This window comes from Balaenoptera borealis, assembly GCF_965194805.1.
Source record: "Balaenoptera borealis genome assembly, chromosome: 13".
NCBI lineage: Eukaryota > Metazoa > Chordata > Mammalia > Artiodactyla > Balaenopteridae > Balaenoptera > Balaenoptera borealis.
The window spans coordinates 96,933,018-96,958,854 of record NC_138870.1 but is presented as its reverse complement, the minus strand read 5'-3'; the positions used below and the strand labels follow the sequence as shown (position 1 = coordinate 96,958,854).

Sequence of the window (25,837 nt, the reverse complement as noted above, 5' to 3'; positions counted from 1 at the left end):
TTCTGATGATCACAGTACTAAAAGCTTAGACTGCTCAGGTGGAATGCCCAGCAAGTAGTAAAAGGAATCGGAGTCATGTTCCCTGACTCTCCGACATAGCCCTGGGCCCTGGGCCCGTTCGAGGAGTCTTTTTCTCTCCTCTCCCTGGCGGGGCTGTGGAGAAAGGAGGCTGGGTGGGCAAAGAGGCTGGTAGTCAGGGCCGTCTCCATCCTGCAGCCGGGGTGGGGGACAGGGCTGGGGTGCAGACAGCCCCCTCCCAGGGGAACTCCCCGGCTGGTGAGTCCAGGGGCCAGACAGGCTTCTGAACTCCGGAGGTGGCCGAGGCTGCTGGATGACTTCATGGGCCTTTCCCACCCCTGAGTCACCCACACCTCGCTCACTGGCCTCCTGGCCACCTTTGGAGGGAGAGGAGGTGGCTGGCTGGGCTGGCGGGCGGGGCGGGGCTCTGTTACCTAACGGTGCAGGGGGAGATAGAAGAAAGAAGGTGGAGTGCCGCCCCCGGCCCGTGGTGTTGCCTCGGTGTACTGCTTGAGGGGGGCAGCCCTGTGCCTCTCCGGGCCTCGGGAATACACCATACCCTCTGGGGGTGTCATCGAGAATTCCCCCTTCCAGCGTGGGCAGGCCAGAACCAGCCAGTTTAGGACCGTGGATGTGGCTGCACCAGCACGAAGGAAGGAATATGTCCCTGTCTGTCTGTCTGCCTGTCTCCTCCCCGCCCCGCGCTCCGCACAGGTGTGAATCAGCCCAGGTGAGGGAGCTGATTCACCTTCCCCACCTGGCCCTGGAGGAAGGGCCACTTTCTCTTCCCTGGGGGTTGGAATCGAACTTGACTGTTATGAAAAGAGCGACCCTGCCGTGGGGGGTGGAGAGACTCAGTGCCAGGCCTTAGGGTGTCAGGTCTCCAGGAGGACGTCGTGAGCACCTACTAAGCGCCCAGCGTGTGGCATCCACTTGGCACACATCATCTCAGAGAATCTGCAAACCAACCTGCTGTTCGTGCCCTCGTTTTGCAGATGAGGAAACTGAGGCTGGTCAGGGGGGTGACTCACCTAAGGTCACACTGCCCAGGTAAGTGCTTGTGGGTGGAGGTCTGACCTAAGCCCGGGATTCTTTTTTTTTTTGTGGCCGCACCGTGCAGCATGCGGGATCTTAGCTCCCTGACCAGGGGTTGAACCCACGCCCCTGCAGTGGAAGTGCGGAGTCTTAACCACTGGAGCGCCAGGGAAGTCCCTAGGCCCGGGACTCTTGTCCTTGGAGGAAACCTCTTGCCCCGTCTTACACCCCCAGCCCTCCCTGTGAGTGCAGCCCCCCTTCCTTAGAGACCAGGGGAGGCTGGGAGGGGTGGGGGGTACAGAGCCAGCCTCCTTCACATCCCCACCTGCGTCACAGGGTCCAGGGGTCTCCTGGGAAGGGGTGAGCTCCTCCTCCGTGCCCCCATCACGGGTTAAGCCTTTCCCCCCCACCCCGTTCTGCTGTCGTTAACTTTTAAACAGTCTGATGGTTAATTAACTACCGAGACTCAGAGGGACTCGGTCAAGTGCACCGGGAGCCTGTGACTGGGGAGCCCTCTCCTCGGCCCCTGCACCCCAGCCCCCAGTGTGAGCAGGGACACACACAGGAGGGCCCGCCAGAGTCCCAGACACAGGTAGGGGTGTTACTGTCGCTACTGTCGGCAAACGCTGCTCTGTCCTGGGCCCTGGCCATCACACAGCCTGCAGTCGGCAGGGGACAGGGCAAGGGGCAGAGCAGCGGCTGTCAGAGGAAGGAGGACAGACCACGAGGCCGGGCAGGGCGAGGAGGGCTGCTGGGGCCTCCTTCCGGCCTCTGTTGTGTGGGCCTCTTTGACCCCCAGTGCGCACTGGGAGATGGGTGTCGTTGGCGCCCAGCTCCGCGCTGGCTCCGAGGGCCCTGTGAGCCCAGTCAATGCCTGCTGACCGGACAGGACGGGCCCAGCTGGTTCTGACTCCCTCTGCCCCTCACTGTTCGGAGCTTCGGATTCCCTCACCTACCTCACTGTCCTGCTTGCCTCACAGGACCAACTGGGAAGAATGAATCTCCAGTGGAAACACTGGGGGCTGCAGCTGGTGGGCGTGGAGAGTTGGGGGCAGGTCCTTGCTGAGAAGCAGTGGGATGGGACACATGGCTCCTAGCTCAGGAGATGACCTTGGCCAAGTCCTTTCTTCTTTTCCAGCCTCAGTTTCCCCATGTATAAAATGAGGGGTTGGGATCAGTGAATGCCCACGACCCTGGGGAGACTTTTAATGGGTGAGTGGGTCGTTCGTGCCATGCGGAGCCCCCAGCCCACCACTCCCCTCCCGGCCACCACCACGCCCTGGGTGCTCAACTCGTCCCCTCGGGAGGTGCTGGGCTGTGAACACCAGCGGCCGTCTCTCCAGTAACACGGGAGGATCATGATCTGGAGGTCTGAGGACCCCCGGTGACTGCCAGCCTGGTCAGCCGGGGCCGATGTGGGAGAGCACGGTCATGTCCTCGGTGACCATTTTTACCTCATTGCTGGGGGGACTGGGCCTCCCAGGAAACCTGAGATGCTGGCCCTGGGAGACAGGGGATGTTGGAAGACATCTGGTCTGGGATTTTAGAATTTTTTAAATTAAAATGAAATAACACACATAAAATCTAAGTCCATAAACACACCTTCATTATAGGAAAGCACATTCACCTGTCCCCCTGAGAGGGTTGAATAGTGTCCCCCAAATTCATGTCTACCCAGAATCTCAAACTGTGAACTGTGACCTTATTTGGAATAAGGTTTGTTTTAGTTTTGTTTTTTTCTTTTGGCAGATGTAATTAGAATAAGGATTTCAAAATAAGATCATCCTGGAATTGGGTGGGTCCTAAATCCAAGGACAATGTCCTTATAAGAGAAAGGAGAAGGATTTGAAAACGGAAACACGGAGGCAGGAAGCAGAGAGACAGAGTGAGACGGAGCAGAGGCAGGAGGGATGTTGTCACAAGCCCAGGGTGGCAGGAGCCACCGGAAGCTGTAAGAGGCTGAGAAGGGTCCTCCCCTAAGCCTTCGGAGGGAGCCTGGCTCTGATGACACCTAGCTTCCAACTTCTGGCCTCCAGAACTATGAGAAGAGATGTCTGTTGCTTTTAGCCACCCAGTTTGTGGTTGTTTGTTAGAGCGACCCCAGGAAACCAACACACACTCCAATTGCAGGGCCCTTCCCAGTCCCCTGTCTGTCCCTCCACGGCTTCTCTCTGTTCCCCATGCAGAACTCTCTTGTATACAAGAGACTGTGCTTTTCAAACTTTTAAAAATTAATTAATTAATTAATTAATTTTTGGCTGCGTTGGGTCTTCGTTGCTGTGTGTGTGCTTTCTCTAGTTGTGACGAGCGAGGGCTACTCTTTACTGCGGCGTGCAGGCTTCTCATTGCGGTGGCTTCTCTTGTTGCGGAGCATGGTCTCTAGAGTGCAGGCTCAGTAGTTGTGGCGCACGGGCTTCGTTGCTCCGCGGCATGTGGGATCTTCCTGGACCAGGGCTCACACCCGTGTCCCCTGCATTGGCAGGCGGATTCTCAACCACTGCGCCACCAGGGAAGTCCTTCAAACTTAAATAGGCACACACCGCACGTAATGTTCTGTAAGTGGCTATCACTCCCTGCCCACTGTAGCTGGGAGAGGGCTCTGGGTTTTTACTCCTACAGCGACTTCATCCTTTCTAGTGGTTGCAGGTAGTCCGCCGTGTGACTCTATATCTCTTGTTTAACAAGCTCTCGTGGATGGACGTGCAGGTAGTTTCCAGCTTTTCTCGATAATATGCAACGCTACTCTGAACATCTTTGCGCTGTCTCTTTTGCATATGCCTGAGGATTTCTGGAGCACAGAAGATTCCTTAGAAGGAGAATTACTGGGTCAGAGTGTGAGCTCATTTACAATTCAATTGGTTTTGTCAAACTGAGTCGAAATGTATTAGAAACTTAGATTCCTGAGAAGGAGAGAAGCATGGAAATAGACTTTTGGGGTTTACAGTGTTGAATACTTCCAACCCCAGAATCATGAAATTTTAGGGCATAGGGAGAGGGGTCCTTGGAAAGGACATCTATACTGGAGTCTCACTTGGGGTGACCCAGGAGCGACCGCTCCCAAACCCTGTGTCCCCCTGGGGTGGGCAAGGAGAAAGCAGAGGAGCTAGAACTGGGGGAACCCTGCGGGGCCCTGGGAGAGCTCTGGCAGGAGTGAGGAACGTCCCCAACCTGGGCACCCAGCTCCTCTGCCCCACTGAGGCTGCCCCATTCCAGCCAAGGTGCCAGGCCAGTTGGGCCTCCGTAGCCACACACAATGGTCCCTCTGTTCATGGCATGAAAGGAGACATGAATGGAGAGGGCAGGATGTGGATGGAGGAAACGGCGCCCCCTGCTCTAGGACTGATCTGCTAGCCCTGGCTGGAGGGCTGAGGTCTGGGGCAGGGCAGGGGCATCTGGGCTAGACAGAGGTTGCCTGCTTTGGGGCCACCTCCATCTTTACTTTGGTGGTTTTAGAATATTTCCTGCCCCCTGCTATTTGACAGTCTTCTTACAGAGAGGTGGAGGTCTGTGTCCCCTTCCCTTGAATCTGGGCTCTGTGGATGCTTGGGCAAAATGGTGGAAGTGATGCTGTGTCAGACCCAGGCTGTAAGAAACAGCAGCTTCCACAGTCCATCTCCCAGGATGCTCACTCTTAGAACTCAGGCACCATGCTGTGAGGAAGCCCAACGGCTCAATGGAAAGGCCACGTTGAGGGGAACAGAGGCCCCCAGCCTCCACCCCAACAGAGCCGATGGGTCCTCTAGCCCCCCGTCGAGTTGCCCCAGCTGATGCCCTCTGGAGCAGGGACGTGCCTTCCCCGCTGAGCTCTGCTTAACTTGCCGATCTGTGAGCGAAACAAATGCTTGCTCTTGTTTTAAGCCACCAACTTTTGGGGTCACTTGTTACACGGTGATAGATAACTGGACACCCTGATGGCCAAGAAAGTCACCACCCGTGCCTGAACATGGGCTTTGGGGTGAGTCCCACCAGCCGTATGCCAAGACCTCTCTCGGCCTCTTTCTTCCTCTGCAAATAGTGGTTATAATAGCACTTGTCCCACGAGGTGCTGAGAGGGTGGAATGAGATGAGGGGTGGAGGGGCTGGCATAGTGTGAGCCACGGCACCTGGCAGCTGCTATGGCTGTTGACTGTTGCTGTTATTTTCATAGGCACTAGAAAATTACCCTCTCCAGACTTCATTAAAACAGGCAGATCCTTCACTGATCATTCCTTTAGGAGCCTCCTCCTCCAGGAAGCCTTCCCTGACCACCCCAGGCTGAGATGCCACCTCTTTTGTGCACCTACAGCCCCCTATTTCCCCCCTGCCACTGCGTGGGTCCCACTGTGTGGTCATGGCCTAGAAGGGCCGGCAAGGGGTTGAGGTGTCCCAAGCGAGGACAAGGTATGTGTGCACACAGGTGGGGGCCCTGGGGGTGCTTGCACAGCTGTGTGAGCCTCAGCCAGCCTGTGCACCCTGAGTGTGCACTTGGGTGGGTCTTGGGTGCAGGCCTCTGTGCATTTTGGCAGACCTGTGCACACGAGGATACGTGTACGCATGTCTGTAGTTATACGTGGGTGTGTCTCTGTGCATGTGTGTGGGCGCATCCCGTGTGCACACCTCTGTGCATGAGCATGTTTGTATGCATGTGCTCACGGATTTGCATGAGTGCTGAGCGTGTGGGTGTGTCCGTGTGTGTGTGCATGCGTGTGCTCCCGGGGCAGGTTGTGGCAGTGAAAATCCTCCCTGTAGCAGCTGCTACATCCGGGTCTCACCGTTCCTCATTTGGGAACTAAAAATAGCCCGTGCCCAACCCTGTCCCAGCAGGCAGGGGGCCGACGGGCAGCCCCACAGGGCACCCTAGCCAGGCTACTGCCCTCCTCCCTTCTTGGGCCACTGCCCTGCCTGCCCTTCCCCGCCTCGGGCTCCCATGAGCTCATGCAGGCCCTGCTCAGCCAGGCCAGGGAGGGGGTGGGGAGGTGCCGAGGCCCTGCCCACGTCCAGGCGGCTGGACACAAGCAAGGCCTGATAAGGTCAAGCGTGGAGTGGGGTCCGCCCCCTCCCTCCAGCCAGGGCCAACCGGGCGGACATGAGTCAGCACAGGGGGCATTGGGCAGCCCAGGCCTGACCACTTGCTGGTGGTGGGGAAGGCCCTGGGGGTGGCCTGGCCTCCCTGGACAGGGCAGGAACTGGCCAGAAGGAATCACCTGCTGGCATCGGCCAAGTCCTGACCTCATTCTCCACCTTGAGGAACCCCACCTCCACTTCCGCCCAGAAAGCCCCACTTGGGGGCTTCCTGCCCTGGTCTGGTCGTCCTCTTGGCCTCCTGAGGGCTTACACCCACCCCGCAGAAGGACACTTCCCAGTTTAACTGCACTGTCCCCGGGCCTTCCATATGCCCCTTCCTCAGGAAGTCCTCGCTGACTCCCAGGCTGGCCTGGGGTGTCCTCTGGGCTCAGGCTCCCTGTCTCGAAGTCAAACCTGTTTATTTGTCTCTGGAACCTGAGCTTCTAAGGGCAGGAAGCATATCTTTTCCATCTCTGTGTTCACATGTGGACCCTCACTTCTTCCCCATCACAGCCTACGAGGTGTCATTCTATCCTCCTCTACAGGGTAGGAAGCCGAGACCTGGCTAGGACGTGACTGGCCCAAAGTCCCCATTTGCTGTGTGACTTTAGGCTAAATGGCCTAACCTCTCTGGTCTCTTTATCAGAGGAATCAATGCGCGCTAATCTCCTGGCGATCCTGTGTCTTGTCTAAGGGACACCATGAATTCTTGAGGTATCCTGCCTGCAAATCCCACCCTGGGCAGGATGTACTGGGGGATCCCAGACACAGGCTCCATGGGGGCCGTGTAGCCCCCAGCTGGACCGGAGGTTCAGGGGTGGAAATGCTTCTGGCTGGAACCCAGATGGTCTCCAGACCTGGGGTTGAGCCATTCCGGAAGGAAACTAGCTGCTCTGAGCCCAGCTTGATGGGCAGGAGCATGAGGGTGTGGCTGGGGGGCCAGGAACTGCCCTACTAACTCTCAGGAAGGAGTCTGAAGAAGGAACCTGGGACCTGGGCTGGGCCATGAGAGACCTCAGGCTGTGGATCTTCAGCGGAGAAAAGGAAAGGCCTAGGGAGGAGCAGGGACACCCTGGGAACCTGGGCCCTGAACTCTGAGCCAGCTTCCGTAACGTCTGGTCATGTGGCTCAGTTTCCTCATCTGTAAAATGGGGTCATAACGGCCTCACCTCCCAGAGTTGTGAGGACTGAATGGCTCGAGTGCACAGGACCTTGGCACATAGCAGGCCTCATGGGGGTAGCTCCCCTCCCCCACCCTCTCTAGCTCCCAGGGAGCTGGCCCCAGACCCCAGGACACCTGCAAATCCCCCTTCATGTCCCAGGCTCAGAGACTGACACGAGGGGAAGAAGAGGGGGCAATGAAAACAAACCAAAAACAATACACTTGTTGAAGATTGTTGCTCACAGGTCCAACAATCAAAATACACCAAAGGGGGAAAAAAATACATCAAAGGGTGTGGAGTGAAAAGCTCCGACCCCATCCACTAGTCCGTTTCTCCAGTCTTCTCCCAGGGATGGCCTAGCAGACACACGCAAAGAAATGTTTATATTCTTTCCTCCGCCTTAAACACATACTCATAAACGGCAGAGCTCTCGGTCTCTCTCTCTCGCCTTGGAGAGTGGCCCCTATCCGTCCCTGCAGAGCTTCCCCGTTCTTTTCTATGGCTGGCCTGCACGTGTTCCCTTGTTTGTTGAACCAGACCACAGACGGAAGCTTCCTTCCTTCCCTCTTTCTTTCCTTCTTTCTTTCCTTCTTTCTTTCAGCAAGGGTACAGCGGAATGGAAGCGTCCTCCCTCGAGTCAGGAACAGGAGACCTGGGTTTGGGCCTGAGCTCTGCTTTGCACCACGTGGGGGCCTTGCACGTCTCGCTTCCTCTCCCTCAGCCTCAGTTTCGTCACCTGTAAGGTGGTGGTTGCTTCCGTCAACGAGGTAGCACAGCTAACTGGTGGCCCACAGGCCGTCTCTGTCTATGGATGTGTCTTGCTCTCCCAATTTTCTCCAAATCTGGAGATTTCACATTAAAATCCAGATTTCTGGCTTCTCTTAAAAAACAAAATGGCTGGCAACAGCTGCCTACGGTCAAGTAGCAGCTGCGCCCTCGGGACAGGGCAAGGGAGCTCCACTCAGCCGTAGGACCCGCCATTCTGCTTCGCTCACTAACTTTCCATCTGATCCATAGGAGGGTCTCTGACGCTGGGGTTAGAGTCATGAAAACATAATGGGGGCTTTGTGAATTCCCCAAGGGCACGGTCCTCAGTGCCCAGCACAGGCTCAGCTTTACCCTCTTGCCAGGTTCTCGGGTTGTCTGGGACTTGGTAGCCAGAGCTGTGAGTAATCCAGGCCTGGGGACCTGGGCCTTGAACAAGAGGCTCCAGAGGGTCTCCCCTACCAGAAGGGAAGCGGAAGTGCCGGCACCATGTCCGGGATGGGCTTCGGGCTCTGAGCCAGGCGGCTGTGTCCTGGGAGGCAACAGCTGAGGCTTCTTCCCTAGGTTGGAGCCGGAAGCCGGGCTACAGGCACCTGGAGTTCCCATCTCCTGGTCCCCAGGATGTGGATTCCTGCGCACGACCCCCCACGCCTTCCTCTTCCCCACCTACGTTTGGCAGCCACATCCTGTAGGTGTGGGCCAGGCCTGAAGGCAGGGACAGGGCTGGAGTCCCAGGGGGAACCTCAGGGGCGGTTGAAATCTCTTCTTGGCCACAGGGTGCCTTGGAACACAGTTTGAAAACCACTGATGGAGCCTTTTTTTTGACAGATGGGAAAGCAGAGGCCTGGAGTGGGGAAGGGTGGGAGGGCCAGACCCCAGGGGCCTTTGTTGTCTCCCTCCCCCCAAAGTCTACTACAGAGCCTGGCACATGAAAATGCAGCTAATGGTGTCCCAATCCACCTCCCCTGGAAAAGCTGCCTCCTCTACCCCGCACGCTGCTCTCAGATGCCCACCAAATGCCCACCTCATGGGGCTGTGAAGAGCAAAAGAGATGATAGTGCAAGTCACAAGGCTACCAATCCTACCCGCTGCCACCCCTGAGCCTAACCAGATGCTGGGCAGGCAAGCTTGCGGTATCTCATTTGTTAAAATAGCTTTATTGAGATATAATTTACATTCCGTAAAGTTCACCCACTTAAAGTGTCTGGTTCAGTGGTTTTTAGCATATTTACATAGTTGCACAAACATCACCGTAATCTAATTTTAGATCGTCCCATAAGGCAACCCAATAGCCATCGGCAGTCACTCCCTATACCCCTGGCCCAGCCTCTGGAACCACCCATCTATTCTCTATGGATTTGCCTATTCTGGACATTTCATATAAATGGAATCATACAATATGTGGTCTTCTGTGACTGACTTCTCTCACTTAGCGTAACGTTGTAGCATGTATCAGTACTTCATTCTTTTTTATGGCTGAATAGTATTCCACTGCATGGATATATTACTTTTGGTTTATCCATTCATTCACGGATGGACATTCGGGTTGTTTCCACTTTTTGGCTATTAGGAAGAATGCTGCTACCAACATTCCTGTGCAAGCCTTTGTGTGGACATATGTTTTCATTTCTCTTGGTGGGGAATTGTTGGCTCATATGGTAACTCTTTGCTTAACATTCTGAGGGACTGTTCAGCTGTTTCCAAAGTGGCTGAATCATTCTACATTCCCACCAGCAATGTAGGAAGACTTCAATTTCTCTACAGCCTCACCAACACTTTTTTCTGTCTGCCTTTGATTATAGCCATCCTTGTAGGAGTCATGTTTTAATTTTTATTTCCTTAACCACTAATCATGATCATCTTTTCATGTGCTTATTCACATACATTTTTTGGAGAAATGTCTATTCAAATGGCAGCAACTCATTTAATCCTCACAAAAACACCATGAAATTTGTACTATTATCAGCTCCCCTGATGGCAGAGGGGAAAACTGAGGTTCGGAGGAACTCATGAGAGATGGTGGGGACAGGGCTGGCGAGCTCTGGCCCACCACACTGGGGCACAGAATCTGGGGAGGAGGGCCTTGTGCATCACAAAGTCATGGGAGTGGAGGGCACAGGCGATGGGGGGGACAAGGAGGTATGAGGAGCCCCCTGGGGGATTCCCTGGAGGTCCAGTTGTTAGGACTCCATGCTTCCACTGCTGGGGGCCCAGGTTCAATCCCTGGTGGAGGAACTAAGATCCTGAAAGTAGCATGGCACAGCCAATAAACAAACAAACAAACAAACAAACAAATAAAAGAAAGAAAGAAAAATGGAGCCCCCCTGGGGCTGCAGGCTCAAAGAAATGACCCCTGGGTCCTATTTCTGTCTTCCTCTGTCTCATTCTGTGACCTTGGACAAGATATCTGCTCCGGCCTCAGTTTCCCCATCTAACATTTATTCTGTCGTGAGCATCAGATTTGGTGCTATAAGTGAATTCATTGAAAGCAAGATGGGGGGGCTTCCAGACCCCCAGGGGGGCTCACTCTCTAGTCACTGGCCTGCCAGGGCCGACTGGGGGCCGGGGTCTCTGTTCTGGGTCTTGGGCCAGCCTGCACTCCTGGGCCCCAAATGCTGGGAGGTTCTGGTCCTGCAGGGAAAGCTTTGCTCAGGCTGGTGATGGGCAGAGAGCAGGCGGGCAGTGCCTGGGCTGCTGGTGTACGGGAAGCAGCACACTTGTCCCCGGCTGAGCGCCTCCTCTCCACCGTCCACCTGCTGCTTCCACCTGGGTGTGTGGGTGAGTCAGGAAGCTCAAAAGGGTGCTGAGCTGGGGTCAGGCTGGTGAGCAAACTAGACTGAGAGGCGCTCCTCTGGTAAGAAACTGAGCAGATTGGCCCATTCCCTCGCTCATTCATTCATTCATTCATTCATCAGACATTCAGCCCACCCTGGGCGCTGGCCTTCCACGGCTGGTGTGCTGAAGAGGAACTTGCAGCAACTGAGAGATGTGGGTTTAAGCCCTTGCTCCACTGTCAAGATACTGTGTGACTCGGGCCAGCCTCCCAACCTCTCTGGTTTCAGCTTCTTCACTGGTCAGCCAGAGGACTGGATCCGGTGCTTTTGCAGGGCCATTGGCCGGGCTGTGTCTCAGGGCAGCTCTGGAGAGCATGCGGCGGGTCAGGGTTGGCTCTCTGGGGGAGGTATGGGTGGAACCAGGCTTTGGGAAGGGTGTCTGCAGCCTATGGGTCATTTTCCAGGGGACACTGGAGACTTGTCCCCCTCCCCACCAGCTCTGGCTGGCTTATCATCTGCCTGTCTCAGGCACTTCTTCCGAGTGACTCCTCAGATTTCAGCCCGGAGTCTGTGATAGTGGGAACGTGGGAGACCCAGGGGGCAGGTGGGTGGCCCCGTTGCTAGTAGGGCTCTGGGCACCCCGTCTCCCCCGGATTATCTCTGGTGTGAGACAGGCTGGGAAAGTGAGAAGCTGTGTTATCTCCTCGACTTCCCTCCGGAGATAGGGCTGCCTCAAAGCCCTCTTGTTCAGCCCCCCTCACACCCACCGGTCCCCTGGGAAGCGCGGAGGCCACGGTGGGGGGCCAGAAGTGAGGCTGGGTGGACTGAGCACTGGGCAGGGAGCGAGGGGCTGCGAGGGTGTTCATGCTCATTGAGCACCTACTATGTGCCAGAGCAGGGGAGAGATAGAAAAGCGTTCACACCCAGTGCAGCCCAGGCAGTGGCCAATCAGGTGACCAGGGGAGCAGGTCCGAGGACCCCCTTCTGGGCCAGGTGAGACCCACTAGTTACCAGCTCATGAGGACGTGCTGGGGCTCGGTGGGGGGATGGAGGTCTGGGCTGCGTGGGGGCATCTAGAGGCCTGGAGTCGAGACTGGTTACCCGTGAATTTGGGTGTATTTCAGGATTTTAGCAACCTGGAAGGCCCCCGTGGCTCCCAGTCTGCAGTGTCAGGGTGAGGAGCCTGGGGGCAGAGACACCTGGGGGCTAAGGTACCACCTGATCATCTGTAAAATGGGTCTGGGAATGCCTCGTTCTGCACAGACAGTTGAGGTGGAAGCAAGGTCCTCCGTGCCTAGTTTGCCAGCGCAAACTAGAGTGACCAGATGAAAATTTCTATTTGACCATTTTTTTGTTGTTGTTACCTAACTTCAAGGGTGGGGAAATCAACTCTGCCTCTTTTTTTTTTTTTTTAAATTAATTAATTAATTTATTTATTTTTGGCTGTGTTGGGTCTTCGTTTCTGTGCGAGGGCTTTCTCTAGTTGCGGCAAGTGGGGGCCACTCTTCATCGCAGTGCGCGGGCCACTCACTATCGCAGCCTCTCGTTGCGGAGCACGGGCTCTAGGCGCATGGGCTTCAGTAGTTGTGGCTCGTGGGCTACAGACGTGCAGGCTCAGTAGCTGTGGCTCAAGGGCCTAGTTGCTCCACGGAATGTGGGATCTTCCCAGACCAGGGCTCGAACCCGTGTCCCCTGCATTGGCAGGCAGATTCTCAACCACTGCGCCACCAGGGAAGCCCACTGTTTGACCATTTTTGACAAAAATGGCCATTTCCTGTGCTCAGGCTGTTGTGAATGCTGGTGAATGTAAGAATTCAGGTTTCCCTGGCCTCGTTCCAGGTACTGGGGACACGACAGTGAGCAAGGCCGCCCAGACCCTGCATTCAAGAGCGTAAGGCCAATGGGCGGACAGGTAATTGCCGGTATGGGGTGGCTGATGGCTCCAAGGGAGGTGTGGCAGAGTCACAGCTTCTCTCCCCACCCCCATGATGATGGCCAAGTCCTAATCCCTGGACATTTGCCTTACAGGGCAAAAGAGATTTTGCAGATGTGATCTTGAGATGGGAGCTTAGCCTGGATCATCCAGCAAGGCCCAATGTAATCACAAGGGTCTTTATCAGAGGGAAACAGCTGAACTGCATACGGGACTTCCCTGGTGGTCCAGTGACTGAGAATCCGCCTTGCAATGCAGTGCATGCCGGTTCGATCCCTGGTCAGGGAACTAGGATCCCACATGCGGTGGGGCAACTAAGCCCGTGCGCCACAACTAGAGAGCCTGTGTGCTGCAACTACAGAGCCCACATCCTCTGGAGCCTGTGCACTGCAACTACTGAGCCTGCACACCGCAGCTAGAGAGAAGCCCACGCACCACAACGAAAGATACCGTGTGCCGTAACTAAGACCCGATGCAGCCAATAAATAAATAAGTAAATAAATATTTTAAAAAATAATGTAATAAACCCCAAGTCATGGAATTGTATACTTTAAATGGGTGAATTGTATGGTATGTGAATTACATCTCAATAAAGCTGTTTTTGTTTTTATATTTTTAATTTATTTTTTTCTGGCCGCACCGCACGGCTTGCTGGATCTTTGTTCTCCACCAGGGATTGAACCTGGGGCCACGGCAGTGAAAGCGCCGAGTCCTAACCCCTGGACCACTAGGGAATTCCCAATAAAGCTGTTTTTTAAAAAAAACAAATGGAGGGACAAAATAACCCAAGCAGCAAAAGTGTCAAGGTCAGGAAAGACCGAGGAACATCACAGATGGTAGGGATGAAGGTGAAAAATGTCACATGGGATCCTGGATGGATTCTGGAACAGGGAAAGGACACTGGTGGTAAAGCTGGTGACATCTGAATAAAGTCTGCAGTTTACAGGTATGATACATGCACTTAACATGTATCAATATTAAGGTCTTCCTTTTGATAAATGTTAACATTAGGGGAATCTGGGTGAAGGTATATGGGAACTCACTGAATTATCTTTCCAACTTCTGTGAAGCTAAAATGAGTTCTAAGTAAAAAGTTAAAGAAACAGAGGGAGGGAAGTGGGTCACAGAGAGGAGATGTGACAGCAGAAGCAGAGATCAGAAGATGCTGTTGTTGGCTTAAGGGCCATAAGCCAGAGGATGAGGGCGGCCTCTAGAAGTTGGAAAAGGCAAAGAAATGGATTCTCCTCTAGAGCCTCCAGAAGGGAACACAGCCCTGCCGACATCTGGATCTCCAAAACTGTAAGATGAAAAATTTGTGTTCTTTTAAGTCACCATGTGAGTGGTCATTTGTTACAGCTGCCACAGGAAGCTCATAAGAAGGTAAGGAGGTGATGATGGCCACAATGGCAAGCTCTTAGAAAGGGCCCAGCACTGTTCTTGAAGTGCTTTACATGCGTTAACTCAGTTAATTTCAAACAGTCCTCTGCAGAGGGACTATTAGTATTCCCATTTTACAGATGAGGCACCTAAGGCACAGAGAGGTTAAGTAACTCGCCCAAGGCCACACAGCTGGAAGGGCAGAGTGGGATTCTCCCCCAGGCAGGTGACAGCTGAGTGTGTGTGTGTGTGTGTAGCTGTTGCCCTCACTGCCTGGCTTCACTTTGTGTGTGAATTCTGGCTCCACCTGGTCGGTGTTAAGCCCTTTATGTTAAGGATTTGGTTAATTTCACAACTACCCTATGGGGTAGATGCTTTTGTCATTCTCCGTTTTACAGGTGAGGAAACTGAGGCCCAGTGAGATGGAACCCCTTGCCCAAGTCACAAGGACAAGGCTGGGGAGTGTTTCCCAAAGATGTTGCTGTGTCCAGCTGGGGCCTGAAGCCCCTCTCCTGCCCCCATCTCCACGTTCCCTGTGCTCCCTGAATGGGAATGGCGTCCTCATTAAATATCCCAACGCCCCTGCATGCCAGAGGCTGAGGGACATCCCGGCCCCATTGTTCAGGCCAGGAAGCCACCCCCTCGCTTGATGGCCAGGAGAGGAGGTCTCTGGGGGCAAGAGTTCCTTCCCAGAGAGGTGAACGCTCAGGGAGCAGGCCCTGGCTGGGCCCAGGGCAGAAGACACGCACTGGCCCTTTAAGGGCAGGGCCCGGGGTCACTGAATCTGTTATCAGAAACATTTTCAAGGGGGGTGGACCCAGGAGCAAGGGCAGCTGGTGACAGCAACTGGGGTGGGGTCGGGGGTAAGAGGCTCTTGTTTAAGGCATAGCCTCCTCCCTCTCTGAGCTCAGTTTCCTCAACTGTAAAATGGGAGAGGGGCTGAGGCGCTGTAAGCCCCCGGGTTTCTGTGAGCCTCTGACTCCGTGGGTGCATGCTCCCTGTTCATTCATAACAACAAGAGTGAGCACTTATTGGGGCGTCCACATCAGGTCTTTTCCAGTTAAGTCTCGCAGTGACTGGGAGCTAAGCACTCCTTTACAGTCTGTTTTAGAAGTGAGGAGGGAATTCCCTAGCGGTCCAGTGGTTAGGACTCGGCATTTTCACTGCCGTGGGCTGTGGGTACAATCCCTGGTGGGGAAACTAATATCCCATATACCGCTCGACGTAGCCAAAAAAAAAAAAAACAAAAGAATTGAGGAAACTGAGGGACAGAGAGATTAAGGAATGCCCAAGGTCACCCAGCCAGGGAGAGTAAATCTGGGATATGCATACCTGACTCAGACGCCAAGGCCACCAGCCACACCCACTGTCCTGCAGTCACTGCTCACTCTTCCTTTCTCTCCTAACCTGCATTGAGGAGCTGGATCAGGGGTTGGCAGTTGAAGAGTGAGAATTGCAGGGGCTGCGGGAGGGGAGTTGTGGGAACCTGAGAACCCGGATGCTGCTGGTGCTCCAGTCTCTCCCACCCTGCCAGGCCTTGTGCCCCCTTTGGGCTGGACCAGGGTTCAGAAACCAGCTGCAAACTCCTCCCTGGGTCAGGGAGGGCTTCCTGGAGGAGGTGGCATCTCAGCTGAGCAAGAATAAGCATTAAGCAGGCAAAGGAAACGGGGAAAGGGCATTTTGGGCAGAGGGAACCCCAGGTTCAAAGAAATAGGAAATCTCCAACCTGACTTTTCAGTTGCCTTCCTAGGCCCATTTTCTCAGCGCTGCTTCTTGGCCCTGGGGACCCCCTCTGAGCTTCCTCTGGCCAAGGCAGGGCTGTTTGTCCGCCTGGGGGCCCTTCTGGTACCTGACAGCTTCTGCACTAAACTGTCAGCTGGATGCGGTTGAGAGCCTGGACTCAGGAGCCCAACTGCCCCATTCAAATTTTGCCTCTCACTTGCAGCTCTGTCACCTGCCCTTGTGACTTTACCTCCTTGTTACTTGTCTCAGTGTTACTATTGTTATTTTTCTTATTACCGAGTCCCTCCTGCCCAGCTCACATCACAAAAGGCCCGTGGGCTGAATGTGTGCAGGAAGCACAACCAAGGAGCCGAGCACAGTGTGGCCGGGGGTGGGGTGGCTGGGGGCAGGATCTGGGCTGCAGAGTATTCAGGAGATGCCAGAAATCCAAGAAATCTCTCAATTCTTAAGGGAAGCCCAAATTTTAAAAAACAGTTTGGGGTCAAGGAAAACTGGGCTGGATTCTGCCCTCAGGGCTGCCAGATGTCACCCTCTGCCTTCTCCGTTCCTACTCTGAGATGCAAATGAGCACCTTGATTTGCATAGAGCCGAATGCCAAGGCAGTCTTCCTGTTCCCTCCCTCCCTCTATGCCTTTGGGATGGAAATGTCTTGAAGGCAGGGGTTTTGTCTGTTTTGCTCACTACAGTATCTCCAGGACCTAGACCTGTGCCTGGCTTAAAGTAGGTGTACTTTTTCTGTTGAATGAATGAATGAATGAGTGAATGATTAGAGGAACGTGTGATGGAGGAGGAGGTAGGTGAGGTACTGAGGAAGAATTGCAGGCATCACTGACTGGCTGAGTGACTGTGGACAGTTCACATCACCTCTTGGGGCCTCTCTTTGCTCACCTGTAGAATGGGCGTGGCTCAGGGCCTTTGAAAAGCAATTTGACCAAGTGTGCCAGAAACCTATATGACTCACTGACCCAGTAATTCCATTTCAGCCAAGGAGATATCCCTAAATATGGAAAAAGGAAAGCTTTATGTACAAAGATCTACCAAAATATATTATTTATAACATCGAAAAACTGGAAATAACTGAGATGTCCAACAATAAGGGAATGGCTAAATAAACTATGGAACTTCCACTTGACAAAATATTAGGCAGCCAATAAAAATGAGATTCAGAGAAGAGGAAAAAGAAACGAGGTTATAGGGAGTGAAATAACCAGAAAAGTGCCCGTGATATAATGGCAAGTCAAAAAGGCAGGATACCACCGTTTTGTTTTTTTTCTTTTAATATACAGTATGATCTCAGCCAGGTTTAAAAAAAGGTCCCAAACAAAAAACTATGGAAGGAAATACATCAAACCTTAACAATGATTGTCGTGGGTGGTGGGGCTGTGAGTGGTGATTTTTCTTCCTTATTTTGACTTTTGTGCATTTTTCAGATTTTCGTAAGTGAACATGTATTGTTGCTTTTATAGTAAAGACATTAAAAATGAAAAAGAATTTGAATTTGGGAGTGGGAGTCTATGCAGTCTAAGATCTGCCGAGATCTCTGAGAGGGAAGGTCAAACTCACCTCCAGGGAGTCAGAGAAGGTTCTGGGCTTGGGGTTGGCAACCCGAGTTCAGAACCAGGGCTGTGTGACCCTGGGCAAATCACTCCACCCCTTTGGTCTTCAGTGGTGTCCCCTGGCAAATGGGGCCTGGTTCCCTACTTTACAGTAGCAAGAACAGCACAAGAACGTGGCTTTCTAAGGACTTCTGGAACTCTGACCGAATGAACGCAATGGCATCGTTATTAGCAGTTCCTGGGAAGGCCAGTTCTGCTTTCAGACACCTTGGGAAGATGTCAGCATCTTTGTTAAGGAGTCCTTGGGAGTATTTTTGGCCCCTGAGGTACAGATGTTCCTGACTCATTTTGGAAAGTAAAACTGGGGTAATTTCCAGAAATGCGTCACTGTGTGGAGGCGGAGCAGGGCTAGGGGCTTGTAATTCTGGGCTCTGATCCCAGCTCTGCCCCCACTGCTGTGTGACCTTGGGCAAGTCACTCGGCCTTCGTGGCCTCAGCTTCCCCTATGCCGCGGGCTCTGGACACAGAGGTCACGAAGATTCCTAAACTCTCTCTGTTCACATGAGGCCATCTCACCCTGGCCCTCAGGGGCAGGGACACAGGAGTCTGAGAGGCAGCCCCTTACTGGCTGGGGTCCCTGGAACCTCCCACGTGTGGCCTGCGACCTCATTTCCAGTCCATCATTCCCTGGGAGAGTGTGGGGTAGGATGGGTGGTTTGGGGGGATATGTCCCAGCAGGTCTCTGGATGTTCAGTCTGCATGATGGGATTACCCTCAGTTTCCCTCAGCGCCCGCTTTCACATTTGACCCCTCAGAGGGTCCAGCGGTGTGGGGAAGGGCCGAGGCTGCTTTTGGGCAGGCAGTGTGTACACGAGAAAGAGCGCCTGTGTATGCGCAGCCGGCACATATGACTGATGCGTACCACACTCCCAGCCGGGAGTGACAGTCGCCCCATCCTTGGTGCCACAAGAGACCTCAGAACCTCAGTCCTGGACGCTCCCAGCCTCCTACTCTGACACATAGTAGATGTGTCCAGCAAACCTGTCATGTCCCGTTAGACGCAGATCAAGGACCTCAGACCTAATTATGGTCTAATTAACCTGGTGGTTAACACGTGTCCAGTGCTTTCCACAGGAGCCATAGCTGTGAATCTTCAGACCCATTCTGCGAGATAGGCCCTGAAGCTCTTCAGCACTTACAGATGGGGAACTGGAGGATCAGAGGGGTTAAGAAACTCGCCCACGGTCACACAGCTGGCATGGGGGCAGGGCCAGGATTTGAGCCCAGGCCGCCTGGCTCGAGTCCACACTTGTGACCATGATGCTTTGAGATCATTTAGCCTCTTCCAGCTGCTGCTTTGGCAAATGAGGAGAGCTCAGCACAGGCCAGTGGCTTCCCAAGGTCACACAGTAAATGAGTGCAGAGCCCAGACCTGCTCCAGAACCCTGGCTTTGGGGAATAGAGTCTTCGCACTTGAATGCGAGAGGGCCTGTCATAGTCATCCCCGACTTCTGTGCCCAGCACAGGCCAGTGGATAACACACCAAGTGGACCCAGGTAACTTCCTTGTTTGTCCATTCACTTATTCATCCATCTACTAAGATCCTTCTTAGTGCCAGGCCCTACGTCCAGCCCTGGGGTATAGAGATGAGCAAGACCCATCTTCTGCTCATAACCCAGGGACTTCCAGGAGGAGGTGACAGCCGAGATTTGGTCAGAGGGAGGAGGGCCCAGGGAACGGCTGATGCATTTGGGGAACCCCCATGGTTTCTAGGAGGGTTGCTGAAAGGGAAGGAGAGGAGGCTACCAGGGTCTGATGCCACTGGGGGCCAGTGGGTGGGGAGGGGTGGGAAGGCAGATGGGAGTCAAAAGGGAGTCAGCCACTGACTGGGGGCCAGCTGCTCTGTCCACTGCCATCCACTCTGGAAGTCCAGGAGGGAGTGAGGGAGAGGAGATGCAGTTTATGAAGGATGCGGTTCCTGCCTTCCTGGGTCACAAGTGGAAGGGGAAGTGGGGGCTGGGGACTGGGGCTGGGTGGGGCTGAGGTCACAAGGCAGGAGGGGCGGTGGCAGAGCAGCACCCTAGCTCGGGCCTGGGGGCGGGACAGGCAATTCTGCAAGTGCTAGTCCGTCAGAGGCAGGAAGGGGAGAGGGAAGTGGACCCAGCAGCCGGGCTCCTCTGACGGCATCTCCTGCTGCTGCTTCCGCACTCACTTCCTACTGACCTTGTTGCTGTTTCTCCAATGCATACAGCTCCTTCCTACCTCAGGGCCTTTGCACCTGCTGTTCCCTCTGCCCCAAATGGCTCTCTTCTTTTAATCATTCACCTCTTAAATGTCACCTGTTCAGAGAAAACTCCCGACCCCTCTGCACTTCACTGCCCCCTCCCCACCCCCCTTCCCCAACCCAGCACCACTTGATGGTACATTATTGCCTGCATCACTGCCTGCCTTTTTTTTTTTTTTTAATAAATTTATTTATTTATTTTTGGCTGCGTTGGGTCTTCATTGCTGCATGCGGGCTTTCTCTAGTTGCGGCGAGCGGGGGCTACTGTTCGTTGCGGTGCGTGGGCATCTCATTGCGGTGGCTTGGCTTGTTGCGAAGCACGGGCTCTAGGTGCGTGGGCTTCCGTAGTTGTGGCTCACGGGCTTAGTTGCTCCGGGCATGTGGGATCTTCCCAGACCAGGGCTCGAATCCGTGTCCCCAGCATTGGCAGGCGGGTTCTTAACCACTGCGCCACCAGGGAAGCCCCGCTGCCTGCCATTTTATTGCCTATTTGCTCACTGTTTTTTGTCTATTCCCTTCTCAGGACATAAGCTCCATAAGGACAGGGGCTTGGTCTGTTTTCTTCATCACTGAATCCCTAGCTCCAAGCGCTGTGCCTGGCACACAGTGGGCCCTCAACAACATAGCACCGGGCACTCACTATGTGCCAGGCACCACCCTGTGGGCAGTAACTCATTTAATTCTGAAAATGCCATGGGCGGTGCGGGGGGCAGTCCTGGATTGGTGGGGCCTGAAGCTGAATCATTCTTGGGATCTTTCAGGAAAACATATATGATTAAGAATATGAAATAGGAATGGTGCCTTGGATGGGGCCATGCAGGTGAGGGGTTCTGGGGCTTAAAGCTCACCTGATGCAGGGCAAACGTGCCCCTGCCTCTGGGTTGGAGGATTATCCCTATGTTATGTGTGAGGAAACTGAGGCACAGAGGTGAAGTAACTTGCCCCCTAGGCTTGCAGGTGGTAGCCCTGGGATTTGAACTCAGGAAGTCTGGATTCGAAGACTCTGGAAGGTTTGGATGCTATAAAGCTTTTACACTTGTTGAACACATAAATGATTGGCTGGCCTTCAACAAATGATTTACCTTCTCAGGCCTCAGTTTCCTCATTTGGAGCATGGGATGTACCCTGGATGGGCAGGAGGGCAGCTCAACACCCCTTCTCTTATCCTCTTATCTGTCAGGGGTTTCAGTTGCGTGGAAGGATTCTGGAGTCATTCATTCATTCATTCATTCTTTTGTTCATTCCCTAGACATCTGAAGCTCTACTACATGCCAGGCCCTGCACTAGGCACTGAGGATAAAGCAGTAAAAACACAGTTGCTCTTGGCAGGGAGCTCATGTGATAATGAAGAAGGCACACAACAAAAAAAGGAGACATAATTTATCATCATCATTAGGAGGTGGGAATTCAATGGAGAAAAATAAAGCAGGGAGTAAGCGGCATTGGGGCTGAGAGTTGAAGGGGTGAGGGAGCGAGCCAGGAAGACATCTGGGAGGAAAAGCAATCCTAGGCAGAAGGAATAGCATGAACAATAGCTCTGAGGAAGGGATGTGCTTGATGAGTTTGGGGAAACTGCTGGAGTGGAGTGAAGGAGGGGAGAGTCGGGGGAGCTGAGGTCAGAGAGGTCGTGGGGGCAGCACGTGTAGGGCCTGTGGGTCGCCGTCAGGTCTTGAGGGAGACGGGAGACACTGGAGGGCCTTGAGAAGAGGAGTCTCTGCTCCACGGGTGCGTTCTGGCTGCTGTGCAGAGAACAGACTGCAGGGTCGAGGGCAGAAGCCAGGAGACCAGTCAGCAGGCTACTGAGCTGTCCAGGCAAGAGGTAACGGTGGCCCAGATTAGGGTGGTGGGTGGAGATGTGAGAAGCAGTTGGATTCTGGTTTGTTTTTTTTTTAACTTATTTTTGGCTGTGTTGGGTCTTCGTTACTGCGCGTGGGCTTTCTCTAGTTGCGGAGAGCGGGGGCTACTCTTCGTTGCGGTGTGCGGGCTTCTCATTGTGGTGGCTTCTCCTGTTGTGAAGCACGGGCTCTAGAGTGCAGGCTCAATAGTTGTGGCACTTGGGCTCAGTAGTTGCGGCTCACGGGCTCTAGAGCACAGGCTCAGTAGTTGTGCTGCACGGGCTTAGTTGCTCTGTGGAAGTGGGATCTTCCTGGACCAGGGCTTGAACCTATGTCACCTGCATTGGCAGGCGGATTCTTAACCACTGCGCCACCAGGGAAGCCCGGATTCTGGATTATTTTGAACATCAGTCCAACAGGCTTTGCAATGGGTTGTATTCTAATTAGTTACAGCTACATAATGAACCAACCCCACATTTAGCAGCTTAAAACAACAAGAATCATTTTATTATTTCTCGTAGTTTCTGTGAGTCGTGTATTTGCAATGGGCTTGGCTGGGTGGCCTGGCTTAGGGTCCCTCATGCAGTTGCAGCCAGTGGCTGCAGTGTGTGCTGGCCAGGTGTCTTTCTCCTCCTCCTTTCCTCTCTGGGCCCTTCCGTTTGGTCTGTCTGTGTGGGCTGGTTGGGCTTCCTCCCAGCATGGCGGGGCTCAGAGCTCCAGAGATGAGTGTCCCAAGAGAACCCTGCAGAAGCTGCACCACATTTTCTGACCTCACTCAGAAACCACAGAGCATTGCTTTTGCAAATTCCAAGTCCATCCAGATTGGAGGAGAGGGAACACGGGAGGAGGGTCAAGGTTGTGCTGTAAGAAGAGCATGTCACATCTGTCACGGATTGAAGAAGCAGCATTTGAGTGCTGTCACTGTGCAACGATACCGAATCACTCAGCATCTTCACACCTCCGCTTCCTCATTTGTAAGAGGGAGCAGCTACATCCTGAGGATGGGATGCCTTCCACGTGAGCCATGCCTCTCACAGGGCCGGGCCTCAGTGAATGAGAGCTTCCCCTCCCCACTTCTTGCCAACCATGTTCGCCCCGCTCCGTGCAGCCTGGAGAGGTTCTCCTCTGCAGGGAAGATGGAGACAGCCAGGCTTTGAGCGGCTGTGCCTCTCGGCGGCTGTTGACTCTGCGCCATCTGCCTGAGCCTGGGCTGCCCTCTTCCTTGTGTGTGTGCACAGGTGTGCTTGTGCTTGTGAGTACATGCACACCCACGCACTCAGGTGCCTCTGGGCACATCTCTCTCCCAGGCAAGCCCGCAACGTCTCCTGAGCTCCTGCTCCGTGACGGCCCCCTCAGTCTCTGGTCAGCCCAGCCTCTGGTCAGCTGCTCCAGTGGAAACCTCGCCTTGGCCGCCACAGCCAGATGCTCACCTGGTCCTGAGGGTTCCTCTCAAAGCCTCCACCTTTCCTGGACCACGCCTGTCACCGTCACCTCCATCCTGCCGGGTCCCTCCATCCCCCTCCGCCCTCCTCGCCAGGACCCACACAGCAGCTGGCACCATCTCCTCAAATGCAGGTGTGATCACGTCACTCCCCTGCTTACACAGAATTCTAGAAAGTGCAACGTTACCGTACTAGAAGGCAGGACAGTGGTTGCCAGGGGCGAGGGGTGAGATTCACTAGGAAGGGCCCCGAAGGAACCTTTAAGGTGAGGAAATGTTCTCCATCCTGATGGAGGTGGTGGTTGCACCACTGTACACATTTGAGGCTTGACAACTGGTGACTTTCATGTGTGTGCATGACGCCTTGATAGAGCTGACCACAACAAAACCATTCATTCACGTACTTGTTGAACACCTACTGTGTGCCTGGCACTGGTCTAGGCACTGAGGCACAGCAGTGGACAAAACAGACAAGATCTCGTTCCTCATGGGTGCGGAGAGACGGCAGATGAAATAACTACAGGAACGATAACAGGCAGTGCTGCTATGGGGCACTTCAAAGCTGCCTGGGAGACAGGAGAGACAGCCCATTTTGAGGCCTTCAGCGACCTGTCCCCTCACCATTGCTCCCTCCCAGAGGTCTCCCTTTTTAAAAAATTTTTATTGGAGTATAGTTGATTTATGATGTTGTGTTAGTTTCTGCTGTACAACAAAGTGAATCAGTTATTCATATACGTATATCCACTCCTTTTTTAGATTCTTTTCCCATATAGGTCATTACAGAGTATTGAGTAGAGTTCCCTGTGCTATACAGGGTCCCTGTAGGTCCCTATTAGTGATCTATTGTATATATAGTAGTGTGTATATGTCAATCCTAATCTCCCAATTTATCCCCACTCCCCACTTTCACCCCCCGGTAGCCATAAGTTTGTTTTCTACATCTGTGAGTCTATTTCTGTTTTGTAAATAAGTTCATTGGTACCATTTTTTTTCAGATTCCACGTATAAGTGATATCATATGATAATTGTCTTTCTCTGACTTACTTCACTCAATATGACAATCTCTAGGTCCATCCGTGCTGCTGCAAATGGCATTATTTCATTCTTTTTATGGCTGAGTAATATTCTATTGCATATATGTACCACATCTTCTTTATGCATTCGAGAAGTCTCCCTTTGAGGCTGTTCCCCAGTGGCCCGGGGTGAAGCCAGGATCTGGGAGTGGGGTCCCAGCAGGAGGAGATGCCAGCAGGAGGAGGTACGTGCATACCCGGGCACACTCACACACATGTACCTCTTGGCTCTACCACGCACGTGATAAGAGCTGATGCGAATCAGTCTTCCCAGCAGCCCTTGGAGACAGGTCATGATCCCATTTTACAGATGGGGACCTGGGTAGTTGCCCCACCTAAAGACTGAGCCTGACCTCAGAGGGCCGGGATCTGAAGCCAGGCTCTGGGGTCTGGTGTCTGTCGCTCTTCGTAGAGACCAGCAGGTACTGGGGACACCGGTTTCCAGTGTCTCCTGCCCATCCAGAGGCCCTGTGTCCCACACATGTGCAGCACCTCAGAGCTTACAAAGCTGTCTCCCTCCCTGAGATGGGAGTAGGGTGGGTCGATTACCCGTGTTCTGCAGAAGAGGAAACTGAGGGAGAAGGATGGTTATGGGTCTTGCTCAAGGTCACGTGGAGGTTGATGGCACAGCCAGGACTAGACCCCATTTCCCCGACTCCTGGTCCATTGCTCTTGCCCCGCCCTCCAGGAGTGCTGAGCTGCTGGTCACTGCCAAGTGCACCGGCCTCCTGCTGAACAGACTCAGCAGGAGCTTTCTGGAGAGCTGTGGGCAGAGGGAGGTGTGAGTCGCAGTGGTGGATCAAGGGCACTGGGCGGGGAGCCTTTCCAAAGATGCAGAATGCCCAGCCTCGTCTTGAGGGGGCTCTGGGGTGGAACGGGAATCTGAGCCAGCCCCTGTGAGGCGCCGGATGTCCTGGGTCCTACAGTCATTCTTGGGACTGGCCCTTGTGGGGACCCAAACACAGCAGGTGTGCCTCATCCAGGCCCATCTGATGGTGGTGGCTCGTCCCAGCCAGGGGAACAGGGACTACGGAAGACTCTGGAATCTGGACCCCTGAGGGAGAGCAGGGTCAAGGCCTGGGGTGAGAGGAACCCGAGCAGACTCTGTGCCCCCGTTGGTGGGAGGGCCACGTCCCCTTGGCACCTGTCTGGAGGTGAGCATTGCCGGCCTCGGAAGTGCGGCTTCCAGCCTATCCTTGCTCTCTGTCCTCTGCAGGAGGCCGTGCCTGGCCAAGCATTGTTTGCAGGTTTAAAAATAAAGGCATCTTGGCTTGGGCCTTTCTGGCAGAGGGGAGGAGGGGGCGGCCCTGGCCCAGGCCTGAAGGGCGTCTGGCTGGAAAAGGAGACCTCGCCAGCTCCACCACCAGCAAAGCTGGGAGTGCGGAGGGTCCCCAGAGAATTGCTGGCCCCTCAGCTTTCCTGCCATGAGAGGCACAGGAGGGTGGGTGTCTGGGTGCTGGCTGCTCTCTCCTCAGCCACTCAAGTCTGCCTCTCACCCTCACCAGATGTTTCCAACAACCTGGGGCTGCTGGGGTACACTAGCACCCCAATACCCTCTTTCCCCTACCCGCTAACAATGATAGCTATGTCCCGACAGCCCTGGTGGGGAAGGCACTATTATTATTACCACTGGACAAGTGAGGAAATCAAGGCTCAGAGAGGTTTAGTAACTTGGTCAAGGCCACACAGCTCATCAGTGGAGGAGCCAGGACTCAACAGAGGTCTGTCTGACTCCTGAGCCAGGACCCTAACCAGGTGCCGCACTGCCCCTGGCCACTCCGGTGCTCCATCTCTCCC

At 54.0% G+C, this 25,837-nt stretch overlaps 2 long non-coding RNA genes across 2 annotated transcripts in view; one reads left to right on the top strand and one right to left on the bottom strand.

The window, feature by feature from the left end:
• Positions 1–701: 701 nt before the first annotated feature.
• Positions 702–23,645, top strand: LOC309610250. Its single transcript, XR_014233801.1, has 2 exons — positions 702–1,068; positions 20,941–23,645. It is a non-coding gene; the product is annotated as an uncharacterized lncRNA (long non-coding RNA).
• The window catches only part of LOC309610253, a 29,700-nt gene continuing 23,740 nt past the window's right edge, over positions 19,878–25,837 (bottom strand). The window contains exon 2 of the long non-coding RNA XR_014233804.1: positions 19,878–22,387. This is a non-coding gene — a long non-coding RNA (uncharacterized lncRNA). The remainder of the gene's footprint in view (positions 22,388–25,837) is intronic.